Raw genomic sequence first — 15199 nt, 5'->3', positions numbered from 1 at the left:
CTAATAATAAGGAAAAAAAAGGAGAATAATACATGTTTACAGCTTATGGTTATTCATAGAAATAATGGAAGATTGTAAATATATTTTCTGAGAAAGAGGGAAAGTTGACTTAATATTGATGTACAGAATTCACAATCAAGAAAGCAAGGTTTTTATAGATACAGAGTAATCAGATTTTTTAACAGAATCTTTATCAGGAATCATCAGATGCGCAGAGCCATATCTTATTCTATGGGGTTTGAGCCATCTACCAGGAACTGAACTGATGAATCATTGCACTTAAGATAACAGTACGTAGTGGATTAACTATCCAGATCCCAGGGATTATTGTATTGAAGAAAGAAATATACAGAATCTTTCAGAATTGTATATACAGTTCATGTTGCCTTAAGCTGTCATAATGTTGGGAATAGCAACCCCCTCCCCCCCAAAAAAAAACCAAAATAGGGGAAAAAAAGAAACCAATGCAGAAATAGAACTCATGTAAAACTCCATACAGGGAATACATTGTAATGACATAATGCAACATATGTATGTGTGTGTGTGCATGCATGTAGGAAAGGTGAATTGTATCACATTGTCATAGACTGGAAAAATTAGATATGTGTGCCGTAGTCATTTAGTAGTAAGTACGTCAAAAGGGGATTTCTGTTACATCTGATCCTCTTTTTAATTGAGTCTTGGTTTAATGGGGAAAATCAATGGCCTGTACTTGGGAAGTGGGACAAGGTCAGATTGATGAAAGCAGTTCTGTGATACAAGCCATGCTTCTTCTCTATATGGTCATTATCTCACACACACTCTTCAAAGAGTCAGATCTTGCAGTATAGCATCAAAAGCAATTAGTTCCCCTAGAGGCCACTGAGGAGAGTGCTAATCACTCATTTGATACCACAGGCATGTCCATCTCTTCTTGTTCTATGTTTTGGAAGAGACTTGCTTCCAAGTAAACATATGTAGTATTACCCTTAATATGTAGTATTAACTCTTACTTAAGATTGCACTGCATTTGGATTTAAAGGGAATAATTGTTTTGCTACTCAAAACAATGGTGGGTTGCCCTTGGTTCGGACCGGTTCTATAGAACCGGTAGTAAAACCGGTGGGAGGCTTAGCCCACCAACCCAGATGTTGTCATAGGCAATCTGTGCATGTGCAGAAGCTCGGTGCACACACACAATCCCATTGCGAACCGGTAGTAAAAGTAAGTAGAACCCACCCCTGATTTGAAACTACTTTGAGGGTTAAGGTGAATATAATTATCAAAGCTTTTTTGTTTGGTTGTAAGTCGGCACCAACACTTTGAAAAACTTGAGATTTATAAAGCATTTGATTCAAATGTTGGTTTTAATAAAGCACATCATATGCATACAAACAAAACAAAAAGTCATTTCAAGATGGGACTTGCCCTTAATCTTCCTAATCATAGAAAAACCTAATTTAGACCGGTCTTTTAAGGAATCAGGTAGCATCTACCAGGTTTATATTCTGAATTGATCTATTATATAGGAGATCAAAGATAGTGGAAAAATATGTGAACACTTATGAGTTAGATGGGGTAGTAGAACCAAACAAAAACTCAGAGATAGTGAGTAGAATTTGACAAAAGTTTGGCAAACAATGGAAGTGTGACATAGCAGAAACTTAACTGGTTTTTCAGACTTCTATTAGAATAGAGTTTTGTATGCAAAATACTGGTAGTTAGCTTGACAAGTTTCTGATAGAAAGCCATATGTTCAGAGAAATGGCAAGCCAAGTACCGTATATACTCGAGTATAAGCCGAGTTTTTCAGCACGTTTTTTGTGCTGAAAAACGTCCCCTCGGCTTATACTCGGGTCTATACGGCTTATACTCGAGTTTTTTTTTTTAAGCCCCTCGGCTTATACTCGAGTATATACGGCTTATACTCGAGTTTTTTTTTTTCTTTTTTTCACATTTTACCGGACGGAAGCCCTGCCGGTGCAGTGAGAGGGCGGGGCGGGGGAGCCGCCAGCCTTCTCAGCTGAGGGAGGGAGGGGTTCAACCGTAGGTGCCTCATTTCCCACCCTCGGCTTATACTCGAGTCCCCAGTTTACCCCAGTTTTTGGGGTAAAATTGGGGACCTCGGCTTATACTCGGATCGGCTTATATTCGAGTATATACGGTAATTCAAAATGAATTATTAACAGTTTGTGCCCATTTTTTTAGTCAGAGCATCTGATGCTTAGGTGAATTGTTTGCCTTTCTGGATTTGTTATCTATCTAAACCAGGGCTGTCAAATTCGCGGTCCATGGGCATCACATGTTAGCCGCACCCATGCATCACATGTTAGCCACACCCATGCCCTGGGGGAGGGGGGGAAGTCACGATACATCACGGGACGCCACCATGACAATGCATGTTTGACATCCTTGGTGTAGACTTTTGCTTTGTCTTTGCTCTGAACAGCTGGTCAGCTTTTCAACTGCTTGTCCTCCCCAAAAAAAAACCAATATAGGGGAAAAAAAGAAACCAATGCAGAAATAGAACTCATGTAAAACTCCATACAGGGAATACATTGTAATGACATAATGCAACATATGTATGTGTGTGTGTGCATGCATGTAGGAAAGGTGAATTGTATCACATTGTCATAGACTGGAAAAATTAGATATGTGTGCCGTAGTCATTTAGTAGTAAGTACGTCAAAAGGGGATTTCTGTTACATCTGATCCTCTTTTTAATTGAGTCTTGGTTTAATGGGGAAAATCAATGGCCTGTACTTGGGAAGTGGGACAAGGTCAGATTGATGAAAGCAGTTCTGTGATACAAGCCATGCTTCTTCTCTATATGGTCATTATCTCACACACACTCTTCAAAGAGTCAGATCTTGCAGTACAGCATCAAAAGCAACTAGTTCCCCTAGAGGCCACTGAGGAGAGTGCTAATCACTCATTTGATACCACAGGCATGTCCATCTCTTCTTGTTCTATGTTTTGGAAGAGACTTGCTTCCAAGTAAACATATGTAGTATTACCCTTAATATGTAGTATTACCCTTAATATGTAGTATTAACTCTTACTTAAGATTGCACTGCATTTGGATTTAAAGGGAATCATTGTTTTGCTACTCAAAACAATGGTGGGTTGCCCTTGGTTCGGACTGGTTCTATAGAACCGGTAGTAAAACCGGTGGGAGGCTTAGCCCACCAACCCAGATGTTGTCATAGGCAATCTGTACATGTGCAGAAGCTCGGTGCACACACACAATCCCATTGCGAACCGATAGTAAAAGTAAGTAGAACCCACCCCTGATTTGAAACTACTTTGAGGGTTAAGGTGAATATAATTATCAAAGCTTTTTTGTTTGGTTGTAAGTCGGCACCAACACTTTGAAAAACTTGAGATTTATAAAGCATTTGATTCAAATGTTGGTTTTAATAAAGCACATCATATGCATACAAACAAAACAAAAAGTCATTTCAAGATGGGACTTGCCCTTAATCTTCCTAATCATAGAAAAACCTAATTTAGACCGGTCTTTTAAGGAATCAGGTAGCATCTACCAGGTTTATATTCTGAATTAATCTATTATATAGGAGATCAAAGATAGTGGAAAAATATGTGAACACTTATGAGTTAGATGGGGTAGTAGAACCAAACAAAAACTCAGAGATAGTGAGTAGAATTTGACAAAAGTTTGGCAAACAATGGAAGTGTGACATAGCAGAAACTTAACTGGTTTTTCAGACTTCTATTAGAATAGAATTTTGTATGCAAAATACTGGTAGTTAGCTTGACAAGTTTCTGATAGAAAGCCATATGTTCAGAGAAATGGCAAGACAAGTACCGTATATACTCGAGTATAAGCCGAGTTTTTCAGCACGTTTTTTGTGCTGAAAAACGTCCCCTCGGCTTATACTCGGGTCTATACGGCTTATACTCGAGTTTTTGTTTTTTTTTAAGCCCCTCGGCTTATACTCGAGTATATACGGCTTATACTCGAGTTTTTTTTTTTTTTCTTTTTTTCACATTTTACCGGACGGAAGCCCTGCCGGTGCAGTGAGAGGGCGGGCGGGAGCCGCCAGCCTTCTCAGCTGAGGGAGGGAGGGTTTCAACCGGTAGGTGCCTCATTTCCCACCCTCGGCTTATACTCGAGTCCCCAGTTTACCCCAGTTTTTGGGGTAAAATTGGGGACCTCGGCTTATACTCGGATCGGCTTATATTCGAGTATATACGGTAATTCAAAATGAATTATTAACAGTTTGTGCCCATTTTTTTAGTCAGAGCATCTGATGCTTAGGTGAATTGTTTGCCTTTCTGGATTTGTTATCTATCTAAACCAGGGCTGTCAAATTCGCGGTCCATGGGCATCACATGTTAGCCGCACCCATGCATCACATGTTAGCCACACCCATGCCCTGGGGGAGGGGGGGAAGTCACGATACATCACGGGACGCCACCATGACAATGCATGTTTGACATCCTTGGTGTAGACTTTTGCTTTGTCTTTGCTCTGAACAGCTGGTCAGCTTTTCAACTGCTTGTCCATAATATAGCTTGACAGTTGTGGAGTCTAAGTGTTTAAATTCCTAAGGGCCAGATCACCCAAGCATAAATGCTACGTTGTTAATTTCTTTAAACTCAATTATTCTGTTTGCTGACTGGCAGCTGAATCTGATTCTAGTGAAAAACAATGGATTTGAAGTAATACGATTGCCCACATCATAAGTTATGTGCAAAGAAGCCATTCCAGGAAATTGCAAGTAATCATTAGATAGAATGTTATTTATAGAGAATTTAAATCACTTCTCACAGAAAAAAAATCCCAAAGTGATATTTGATTTTTGATTATTCCTACAGACTCTGTCTATGAGTGGAAAAGCTCAAAATGTTAAATGAATCAATCAATCATTTAACTCTGAGTGGTTAGATTTAGCCCCTCAAAAGTCCAGTTTTGCATGGGATTAAATTAATCTCATTTAAATAGGCATATAATGGAAACACCAAAATTTTAGTTAATTGCCTCTAATCGCCAAGCCCTGGCATCATAGAAACCTCTCCCAAACACTGATTACATTTTCCAAGCTATAGCTACTACTGCCTACTTGCTCATTGTGGAAGGAGCTGTTAATATATTAAGACTGAGCCAATATTACCAATGTATAAAGTCTCAGAAGATGCTAGGCCCTTCATGAAAAGAAATGGATGGGAATTTTCAGTTTCTCAACTGGCAACTTTTGACCCAGGTATTATAGCTTTCCTCATTAATGACTTATTCCAGCTTCATATCATTACCCAGCCATTATTTCAAGTGCTGCAAAGTCTTTTACTATTATTTTGGCACAGGGATAGTTGAAAGGTTCTAGAAGATACTGTAAGTTACTAGTAGGAAATGCACTCTGCTTAGGTGCTGCCAGACCCATTAATAAGGTTTAACTGGATTAGTGGCTGATTAAATTAACACAGTTTGAGAATAGGGTTATAACACAAAAAACTTAGAATGCAGTTCCCAGTTGATGCATGCATACATACATACATACATACATACATACATACATACATACATACATACATATATATGTCTTGGCATTTTTGGGTCTTTTCCCGTGTAAGGTTGAGAGTATCTTGGCAATGTTTCGATGTGGTCTCACTCATCATCTTCAGGCTGGTGTCTTCGGCTTCGTGCTTCTCGAGCAAAGAGTGGTCAGAGCTGCCGTCTCTCTATAAATACTGGTGGGGAGGTGGGGAGTGTTGCTGTGAGCGGGTTGGTTGGCTGTGTGGTTGCATCTTGATTGGTAGATGGAGTGGGTGTTTGCAGATTGGTCGAGGTGGGGAGTGTTGCTGTGAGCGGGTTGGTTGGCTCTGTGGTTGCATCCTGATTGGTAGATGGAGTGGGTGTTAGAAGATTGGTTGGCTGTTTTGTAGCATCCTGTGTGGGTGTGGTCCTGGTCTTTTGTTCCTGAGCTTTGGTGTTGTGGCCTCTGAAGTTCTGTGATGTGATGTCTTGAGCAGATGGCTGTGATACAGCATCCCGGGCCCTGGTTTGGCTCTGAGTCTGAGGTCCTGTCATGTGTTCCTGTTGTGTGTCAGCCTGCTTTGTGAGGGGATCGGAGGTGGGCGCAGCAGCCAGTGGTGTCAGCATGGTCTGACTTCTGGAATATATATATTCCTGATCCAGTTCAGATGCATTAAAAGTCTGATCTGATGCTTTGCTGTGAGCTTGCGTATTTTCAAAAATTAGCACCAGGTGCTAATTTGGGGCTTTGTATTGGTGAACCCTTGCTCTGTGATAACCCATGTGCCTTATTGAATTGGAGTAATACTCCTCCGGAGGCTTTTGCTCTAGCATATCACTGTATCTTCCCAGGAAGAGAGTGTGAATCAGAGGGACAGAAGGACACTCCCCTGGCAGTTGGAGGGCTCTGCTGCCAACCTTTTCCAGCCTTAAGGGGAAGAGTAAATGCTTCTGTGCATGAATACACAGGAAAAATAAAACACTAACCCTTGCCTTTTGCTTTGAGAGTAATTTGTCCTCTTTCAGGACTTCAACCTTCAATCTGAATTTGTACACTTTCATTTTAAAATGCCATGAGTTTATGATCTTAAATTCTTTCTTAAATTGCTTTCCATCTGTTTGGGGTGAAAAGCCTGAATGGAAAATGTCGTATGCAATGTGTAGATATTCTGAATATATTTTTATATTATGTGCAATGTTGAAAACCTCTTTTAATATAGTCTTAATTTTTATTTACTAGATCTGTTGGATACCAGATTTTCACTTCATAAATGTATTTTAGCAATCAGTTTGATTCTGAACTGATCAGATTTGGCAAACCGTAGATATTGGAGAATACATACGTTCTGACTGTGATATTAATTTTGGAAAGATTGACTAAATTTGCATTAAAAACCTAATGAGCCTAGCCTCTTTTTTAAAATATTTCTATCATACATAGGATTTTATTTTTGTATAGATAGAATCAGGAGAACATAGATTGAATCTGTAGCAGTCTGGAATGTTAAAAATAATGTAGGAAAACTGAACCCAGCTTTTTAAACAATCTGTTTTAGTCTGCACACCACAATTACCTTTGCTGTCAATAAAGACAACACTTACTTCTGCAGGTAATTCTAAACAGTCACATGTGTTCTTTAAAATCTAGCATGAGTGGCAAAGTCAATGACATCATGCCATTGGAAAGCTGCTTTGAAATGTTCCGTTTTTTTTAAAAAAAGGCAATGTAGACATAAATCAAGACTTGGTATATTCAACTGCTGTCATTTTAAACAAGAATCTACTCTAGGCTCTCCCTTTAATCGTTTGATATGATCATTGTCCTTACCAAAGGATCAAGTACAAAGGCCAGGCATGGGAGAGTGGGTAGGGCTGATGTAAATCAAATAGCCTTTGCAGAGTAAAATAAAGGTTATTTTGTGCTACCAAAAAAAAAAAAACCGTGACAAGATTCATGATATTTTCTAACATGCCCATGGAAACTGCCTGTCTCTTCTAATTATATCCAAGGTGAAATTGAGAGTAAGCATAGGTTCACGTGTTCTCACTCTCCATCCTCTTTCCCTGCCCTTTCCCAACTCTCCTCACCTCTTGTACTCGCAGGATAATCAAATAGTGTATCAAGGATGAGAGATGTTCCTCTTTATAAATGCTTAATTTTTAGTGGACTCTTTCTGAGGAGCTGAGCAAAGAAGAGAATGAAGAAGAGTAAAGAAAAATTATTTTGAAACCAGCTTGACTTCTGGTAATGACAGACACAATCATAATGTTCTCTTTGCAACAGAAGCTTGCTGCTATTGTGAATTGGCTTTGGTTATAAATACTCTGCTTTGAGACACAGGATTGACAGCGCCTAGCCAACTTTGGCTGACCTCAAAAAAGCTAAGCAGCTTTGAGCCTGGTTTACATTTTCATGTGAGACCAGAAGGAAAAACCCAAACAGTCGACTAGATTGAAAAACTGGAGAAGAGGGAGAAAGGATGAACTCCCCAGGAAAAAAAAAGAAAGCCAAATTTTACCCTGTTGCCAAGAAAGCTAAATGGGCTCATAGGAGATGTCCTTGAAATGAAATGAAATGTCTTCTAGATCTGTATGGAAATGAAGTTTGAAATATGAGATATCATAACTGAGTTTAGTACCTGCCTTGTCTCAGATGTCAAAAACCTATTTCAAAGTACAAGCAGATTCATACAAGAGATTCAGAAGCTTTTGGTATTCTAGTCCTAAACATTGGTTTATAATCAAGTTTATTCCATAAAGGAATATATGATTTAATATACCTGGAGGACACCAAGTTAGGGATGATTGGTATAAATACAAACTTTCTTTTCCTACATGGAAGATTGAGTGCTGCTTGAAAGTCTATATGGCCACACTTCTGTTTTGATAGAGTTGTTTCTCTAGTCCCATGTAAAGCCATTTATCTTCTCAAAGGCTGTGGTGTCTGCGTTATGCCTGGGGGTAATATAGAAAAGATTCCATCTCTTCTTATTTTAAAGAAAATGCACATCTTTAAAAGAATAAAGCATAGATATAAATGGCAATGCATCTGTAGCGTGTAACCCATATCAGACTTTAAAGTGCAGTTTGCTTTTTTTGATGTTTTCATCTGAAAAACAAACAAAAGAAACCCTAATGTTGTAAATTCAAAAGACCGGGGATAAGAATGTGATCCTGTGCATCACATATAAATCAGGTAGCTCTAACAGAATTTCAATACGTAAGGTTAATAATATCGCCATCAGTAGCTCTTGAAAAAGCTTTGACTGCCTTTAAGAAGCAACTTAATTCTAAATCTCAAGAGAAGTCAATCAGTATACATCTACAGTATGCACTAGAATGCAAATTGCATAGATTAGAATCCTATTTTCCTCCCTTCCTTCCTAAAATACATAAAGTTCTTTGAGACAAAATAAAGATCAGATAAAATATCATGTATATGTAATAAAGGGTGTGTGTGTGTATGTGTGTGTATACAAACCTACATTACACACACACACACACACACACACACAGAGAGAGTATATATTTCCTTTCTATTATATTTACCATTTGTTTTTCTGATATGTTCTGTGAATGACTAACAGGAAGTTTCTATACTTATTGGAGAAGAGGCTATTTTAACTAGAGATTGCTTAGGGCCTGGGTACTTACGGGACCGCCTGCTGTTACCTCAAGCCTCCCACCAACCTGTACGCTCACACAGAGAGGGACTTCTCAGGGTGCCGTCCGCCAAGCAATGTCGGCTGGCGGCCCCCAAGGGAAGATCCTTCTCTGTGGGGGCTCCTACCCTCTGGAACGAACTTCCCCCGGGCTTACGCCAAATACCTGACCTTTGGACCTTCCGCCGAGAATTGAAAACACATTTATTTATTCGCGCGGGGCTGGCTTAAATTTTATTGGTTTTAAATTTTTATTATTAATTTTTAATGGGTTTTAGTTTTATATGTTCCAAAGTTTTAGGCCAATTATGTAATAAGTTTTTTAATTCATATTTTAAATTGTATATTGCACTGTTTGTTTTACCTTGGCTGTACACCGCCCTGAGTCCTTCGGGAGAAGGGCGGTATAAAAATTGAATAAATAATAATAATAATAATAATTATATTCAATTTATATCATGTGATCTCAGACTTTTATTCAGAATTCATATTACCAGCCCATGTATTATCTCACACACACTATAACATAAATAAGCTAAGATAAAATGAAGCAGAGATTTTAAACCAGTAGGATTTTCAAATATCAAATCCACATGAAGAGTTCACACCATAGGAATCTTTGAAATTATACAGCACACAAGCCTTCTCTACAGATTTTTTCCCCCTGAAAACCAATAGTTCTAGTGGAAACAATATAAACAAGTCATTCCCAGAAAATGTCACAATCATAAAACATGTTTGCAAGACTTGTCTCAGCATGGCTGCTAACTTTTGAGGAATTGAATATTTGCTAGCCTGATCCTCACTCCTAATGAACTTGCAGAAATTACTTTCCAGGGAATAAGGGGAACAAACGATGTCATGTGGCATAGGATAAAATAATTGCAAATATGCATGGGTTATATGACCTTTTAAATGGTGTCTGCGGGTGTAATGGTATTTAGGCATGACCTTGGGACATACATGCAACTGGCATGTAAAAGATATGTTAGATCACAGAAGGAGGGTTAGCATTGGAAACATTTCAGCGTTCCTAGTTTTCTAGAGCGTAAAGAAAAAGAGGGGATAGTAATTATTTTCAAACTTGCAAGTTTCTGTTACTGTAACCTTACAATGAAGCTAACGGTAGCAATCCTGGTTGTGCTTCTGATCTGGACTGCCTTGCAGGACTAACAGAGGGAGAACTGAGAAATAATGAAGCCATCATTGAATCATCTCCTGGATGCAGAGGACATTTTAATTCACATCTTCTTCACCTCTGCAGGAGTTTGGTTTTATGACTGATCAGCTTGAAGGTGTTTTTTTTTTTTTAGCATTTCCTTAAGAGGGATATTTTTGGAAAGTTCCTCATTCTACAGAAGTGTTTGTGTTTATTTTGCATTCGACAATTAGTCCTGCATTTTTCTTGTTGATGCTGTCTCCAAAGTAGAAATTTTGGAAGGGGTAAAAGGGGAGGGGGGAATCTGAACAGATTTCAATTTAAGGATTTGTATTCAGATTTGTTGTTTTTAAAATCATTTTAAATTTGATTATTGAATAAATGTGTTTTGGTTAGGAGACTGTTAAGGAATGACATAATCAAAGCAATATAATAAACCCCCAAAGGACATCTATCATATGAGATGTTTTGCTTGACAAACCAACGAATTTGAACTGTGGAAGAGTTTATTGGCTTCTTGATTAAAATATGATTATAAATTACAATGTTAATGCTGCAGTTCTGTCATGGGCTTATGCTCTCAAATTTGTCCTTGAGCTAAACAATGAAAACAACCATTTATTGTTAGTTGGATATTTATTGTTAGTTCTCTTCATCCTAGTTACACACATATATGCATACATGAATCACAGTTCATGGACAGAAATATCATAGTGTATGTAACATGGATTGCTTCTTTCTGTATTGATGGTTATCTGCCACCTTGAAGGAACACATTTTGCACTGATTTGTCTGCCAATAGATCCCTATGCACCTGCTGTTGAATTTGTATGCAGCTATTAAATTTGTATGCAGCATATATTGTAGCTCATGCCCCATGCTATTAGCTTTTAAGCTTTCAATCTTGAGAAGCAAGAATCGGCCTCCAAAGCAAGCACCTGCCATGACCTACATGGCATAAGAGTACTCAAGATCCTACCTACTTCTCCCAATTTGCTTTTTCTATATGTCTGTCCTATCAAAGCATGTAAGGAGTGATGACAGCAAGCCAGACTGGATGGCTTTAAAAAGGAGAAGTATATGCCTGTTTCTTCTAAAATTTAAAATGCACAGTTCTGGACAATTACTTTCCCACCTGAAGCCATAAAAATGCAATCATCATATTTCCCTGATGGAAAGGAGGACTTTCCTCCAAATAATCACCTGTAAATATATGTGCTTCTGCATATATTAACTAATAAGAACAAAAGAAGCTTTTGGGAATAAAAGAATTAACAGGACGTGCACTTGGTTGCAGCCCTTTGTAAATCTCAAGTGTCCTTAAAGATTAACCTGGAAGTTAGCCACTGTTTGAGAAGGATTGTTTGCCTGATGATTTTAACCCTTTTTATAACACTGTACAAGTCCTACTCTTTATTCTTCTTTCCTGTCACCTCTTCCCATAAGCTCATTGCTACATAATTTTAACATTTTTCTTTTTTCAATACAGCCTACCCTATATTTATCTATAGACATCCTACCTTCCCACCTCCTCTTTAGTTTGCTGTTTCTACTTTGAAGGACAAATAGGAAATGTCTATATGTGGGAGTAACTTATGTGGGCATATGGCAGACAAGAGAGACAGGGGTCAGCATTTACCAGTAGAGATCAATTAACTATGTAAACTAGGTACCTTAATTTAAAGACAATTAATTTTAATCAGTATTTTTGTTTGTGTCCCTGTATATCTAAAACTTGCCACTTCGGTATATAACTAGAAGAAGGTGCAGAGACATATTTGAGGATCTTTGGCATTGGTTTCAGTTGGGTTTAACATTCTTGAAATTTATAAGGTGGGGAAACTGGCATGTCTTCTAATGTTTGTTTGTGTATTTTCCAGGCTTACTTTTCCTTTTGGGTGAATCAACTTAAAATCAGAGGTATTGTTCCTTTGGAAGATGATAATAACTAAATAATCTGGTCTCCACATCACGGATATAGTCCATATTATACTCCACATCATGATGGGATTGATTCTAGTGAAATAAGAGCAACGTCTATTTACTTGTTGTAGTGGTCCGCCAGCAGCCTGAGGAGCTGGCAACAGGGTCGAAAAGTGATGAGACTGAGGTGGGACCAGGCCAGTGGGGAGTGAGGTGCAAACTCCAGAGCCTCCAGAGACTGATACTAGTGAGGCAGAGGAACAGGAGGAGTCTGTTCCTAATGCACGCATGAGAAGAGCTGCCAGAAGGCAAGAGCAGCTCAAGCAAAGAGGACAAGTCGGGAGTAGGGCCAAGAGATGATTGGCCCCTCCCATAAGGCTTAAAACAGAACAGCAACGGCGTTTGGGCTTTGCCGGAAAACAACGTTGGTAGCTTTGTCTTCTTGCATGTATTTTTTGTATTGGTGACTTCTGAACGTTTGCCAAGAAAGGCCTTTGGCAGTTTTCCTAATTGGACCAAGGTTTGTTATAGGACTGAGAAATTTGTGTTGGGAAGAATTTGCTTTAATTTAGTTGAACTACACTGGTAATGAAGTAATTCTCAGCTGTTCGAATAAAATTTGTTTTTTCACTGACTTGAGTTTTCTACTACCTACTTGGGCCTGGATTACAACACTGGTCTTCATTTTTGGTCACAGTTCTTAATGAGTCTTGAGAGTCATGACAACTTAGGAAGTAGTGACAAAGAGTGGGCTAGTTTAGGAAAGATTATGAATTAAGAATATTTTGTTCCAAACTGTACAAAACAGCTCCAAATGTTATAAAATATTCCAGATTGACACGAAAGCTTCAGGATCATGGAATGCTTGAGAATTGCTATGATACTCTAAGGCTGCTTGCTGGCTGGGGAATTCTGGAGTTGCTCCATACATCTTAAACTTGCTAAGGAAAAATTGTTCCAGTGTGTAGCTCCATATTGGAGTCAATTAGAATTATCATAAAAACCAAGTGTATATTACAAGGAAACAGGAAATAAGTCAATGGCTTTCAGGGATTTTAAATTTCAATTTCTATTAGCCCAAACAGTATAGCAATGATAAGGATCATTAAGACTCATGTTCCAAAATATCATTGGGGTACCAGATTGTCTTCCCCTGCTTTAACAAGTATCCAACTCTTTCCTATATTTGCAGGTTTACATGATCAGTGATGGTGGATGTTTTCTTTCACTAAAATGTGGCTGCCATTTATGATTTCTCAGAATGGTAAGCTTTTGATGAACTTTAAGTTATTCCAACACATAATTAGAAAACCAAAAATCTGCACAACACATTATCATCAAGAATATTCTTTTCATTGTGGGATTTTTCCTCAGTTTATTAATATTGAGCTGTCCAAAATGTTTAATGTTTAATCTGCATTTTCCCAACTTATATCCAATCTTATATTGCCATTATTTTCATTTTTATTGCTTATTTGTTCACATGCAACAAATTTTATTTACATGATAATACTTTATCCAGACTGGATATAGTTTTCCTCTCTATATTATTATGCTTTTCTAAATATTTTAATATGTTATGATTTTGCTCCTGTGTTAGCCAGTCAGTAAGGACCTACTCTACTGGCCTTGTGGTTCTAAAAGCAGTTTGGGGATGTACAGCATTTGCACTTTCAAATATGACATCTTTTGCATATAAAGCTGAATAAGTTATAGGAAAACACACAAAGTTTGAAAAGTTGGATAGCAAAAGTGATGGATGCACATAGCAAGATGAATTTGTTTAACTGTGAAGTTACCCCAAGTTTCCCCCCAAAATTTTTTACTAAGATTATCATGATACAAATACAAATGAAAATAAAGATAATAGGAAAGTGGAAAAAGGGAAAGAAAGGAGAAAGAAAGATGCAGGGCAAAAGGGAAAAGACAAAAAAAAAGCATTGACTTCCAAGTTAGAAAATAGGATTACAACTTCAACTTTTTATTTTACCAACTTAATAAATGCTAGCCATTTCTATAGCTAGATTAATCAGCAGAACCCAAAGTCAAGAGTTCATTTTTCTGTTTTCAGCACTAAGTCCAGAAATTGTTTCCAAGTAGAAAACTGATATATATTCTGTTCTCTAATTGAAACGGTTAATTCTGTTATCTCTCCTGGCTCCATTGCTTTTTTCATCCATTCTTCTGTTGTGAGGATTGATGGAACTTTCCATTTCTATGCATATAGAATTATCACTGCAACCGACATATACAATAACAAAGTTCCAAATCTTTTTGGGGTTTTTTTTGGACATTTCCCCAAGCTGAAGAAGCTTTTAAACAGTTGATAGTTCTGAACTTCTCTAGCATATTGGTATATTTTAGGAGAAAGTCAGTTATTTGTATTACAATTATTTGATGTATTAGGGGGAAATCTATGTGGATATAAGTCTAAATTAGATAATAAGCAAAATTGTTTTGCGGGTAGCTGAAATTTAGTAACAAAGACAGTCTGAGGATAATGAAGCAGTGATCTGTTTCCTTACTAACTTGTGATGGTTTTTTGTTTATTTTTTTTTGTTTGTTTGTTTACATTTATACCCCGCCCTTCTCCGAAGACTCAGGGCGGCTTACAGTGTATAAGGCAATAGTCTCATTCTATTTGTATATATATATTTTTTTTTTTACAAAGTCAACTTATTGCCCCCCCAACAATCTGGGTCCTCATTTTACCTACCTTATAAAGGATGGAAGGCTGAGTCAACCTTGGGCCGGGCTCGAACCTGCAATAATTGCAGGCTTCGGTGTTCTTAATAACAGGCTATTACCAGCCTGAGCTAACCGGCCCGGTAAACACCTTTTCAAGATTTCCAGAATAGAGAACAACATCCCCTTTGTTTCTTATAGTCACCTTATCTGAGGCACTTCTCTAAAAGGCTTGCTCTTATATTTTTTTGTTTTGTGAATTTTCTTCTTGCACTAAACCAGCCAACAAGGCCT

Source organism: Ahaetulla prasina, chromosome 8 (genome assembly GCF_028640845.1).
Source record: "Ahaetulla prasina isolate Xishuangbanna chromosome 8, ASM2864084v1, whole genome shotgun sequence".
Lineage (NCBI taxonomy): Eukaryota > Metazoa > Chordata > Lepidosauria > Squamata > Colubridae > Ahaetulla > Ahaetulla prasina.
This window is presented reverse-complemented; position numbering follows the sequence as displayed.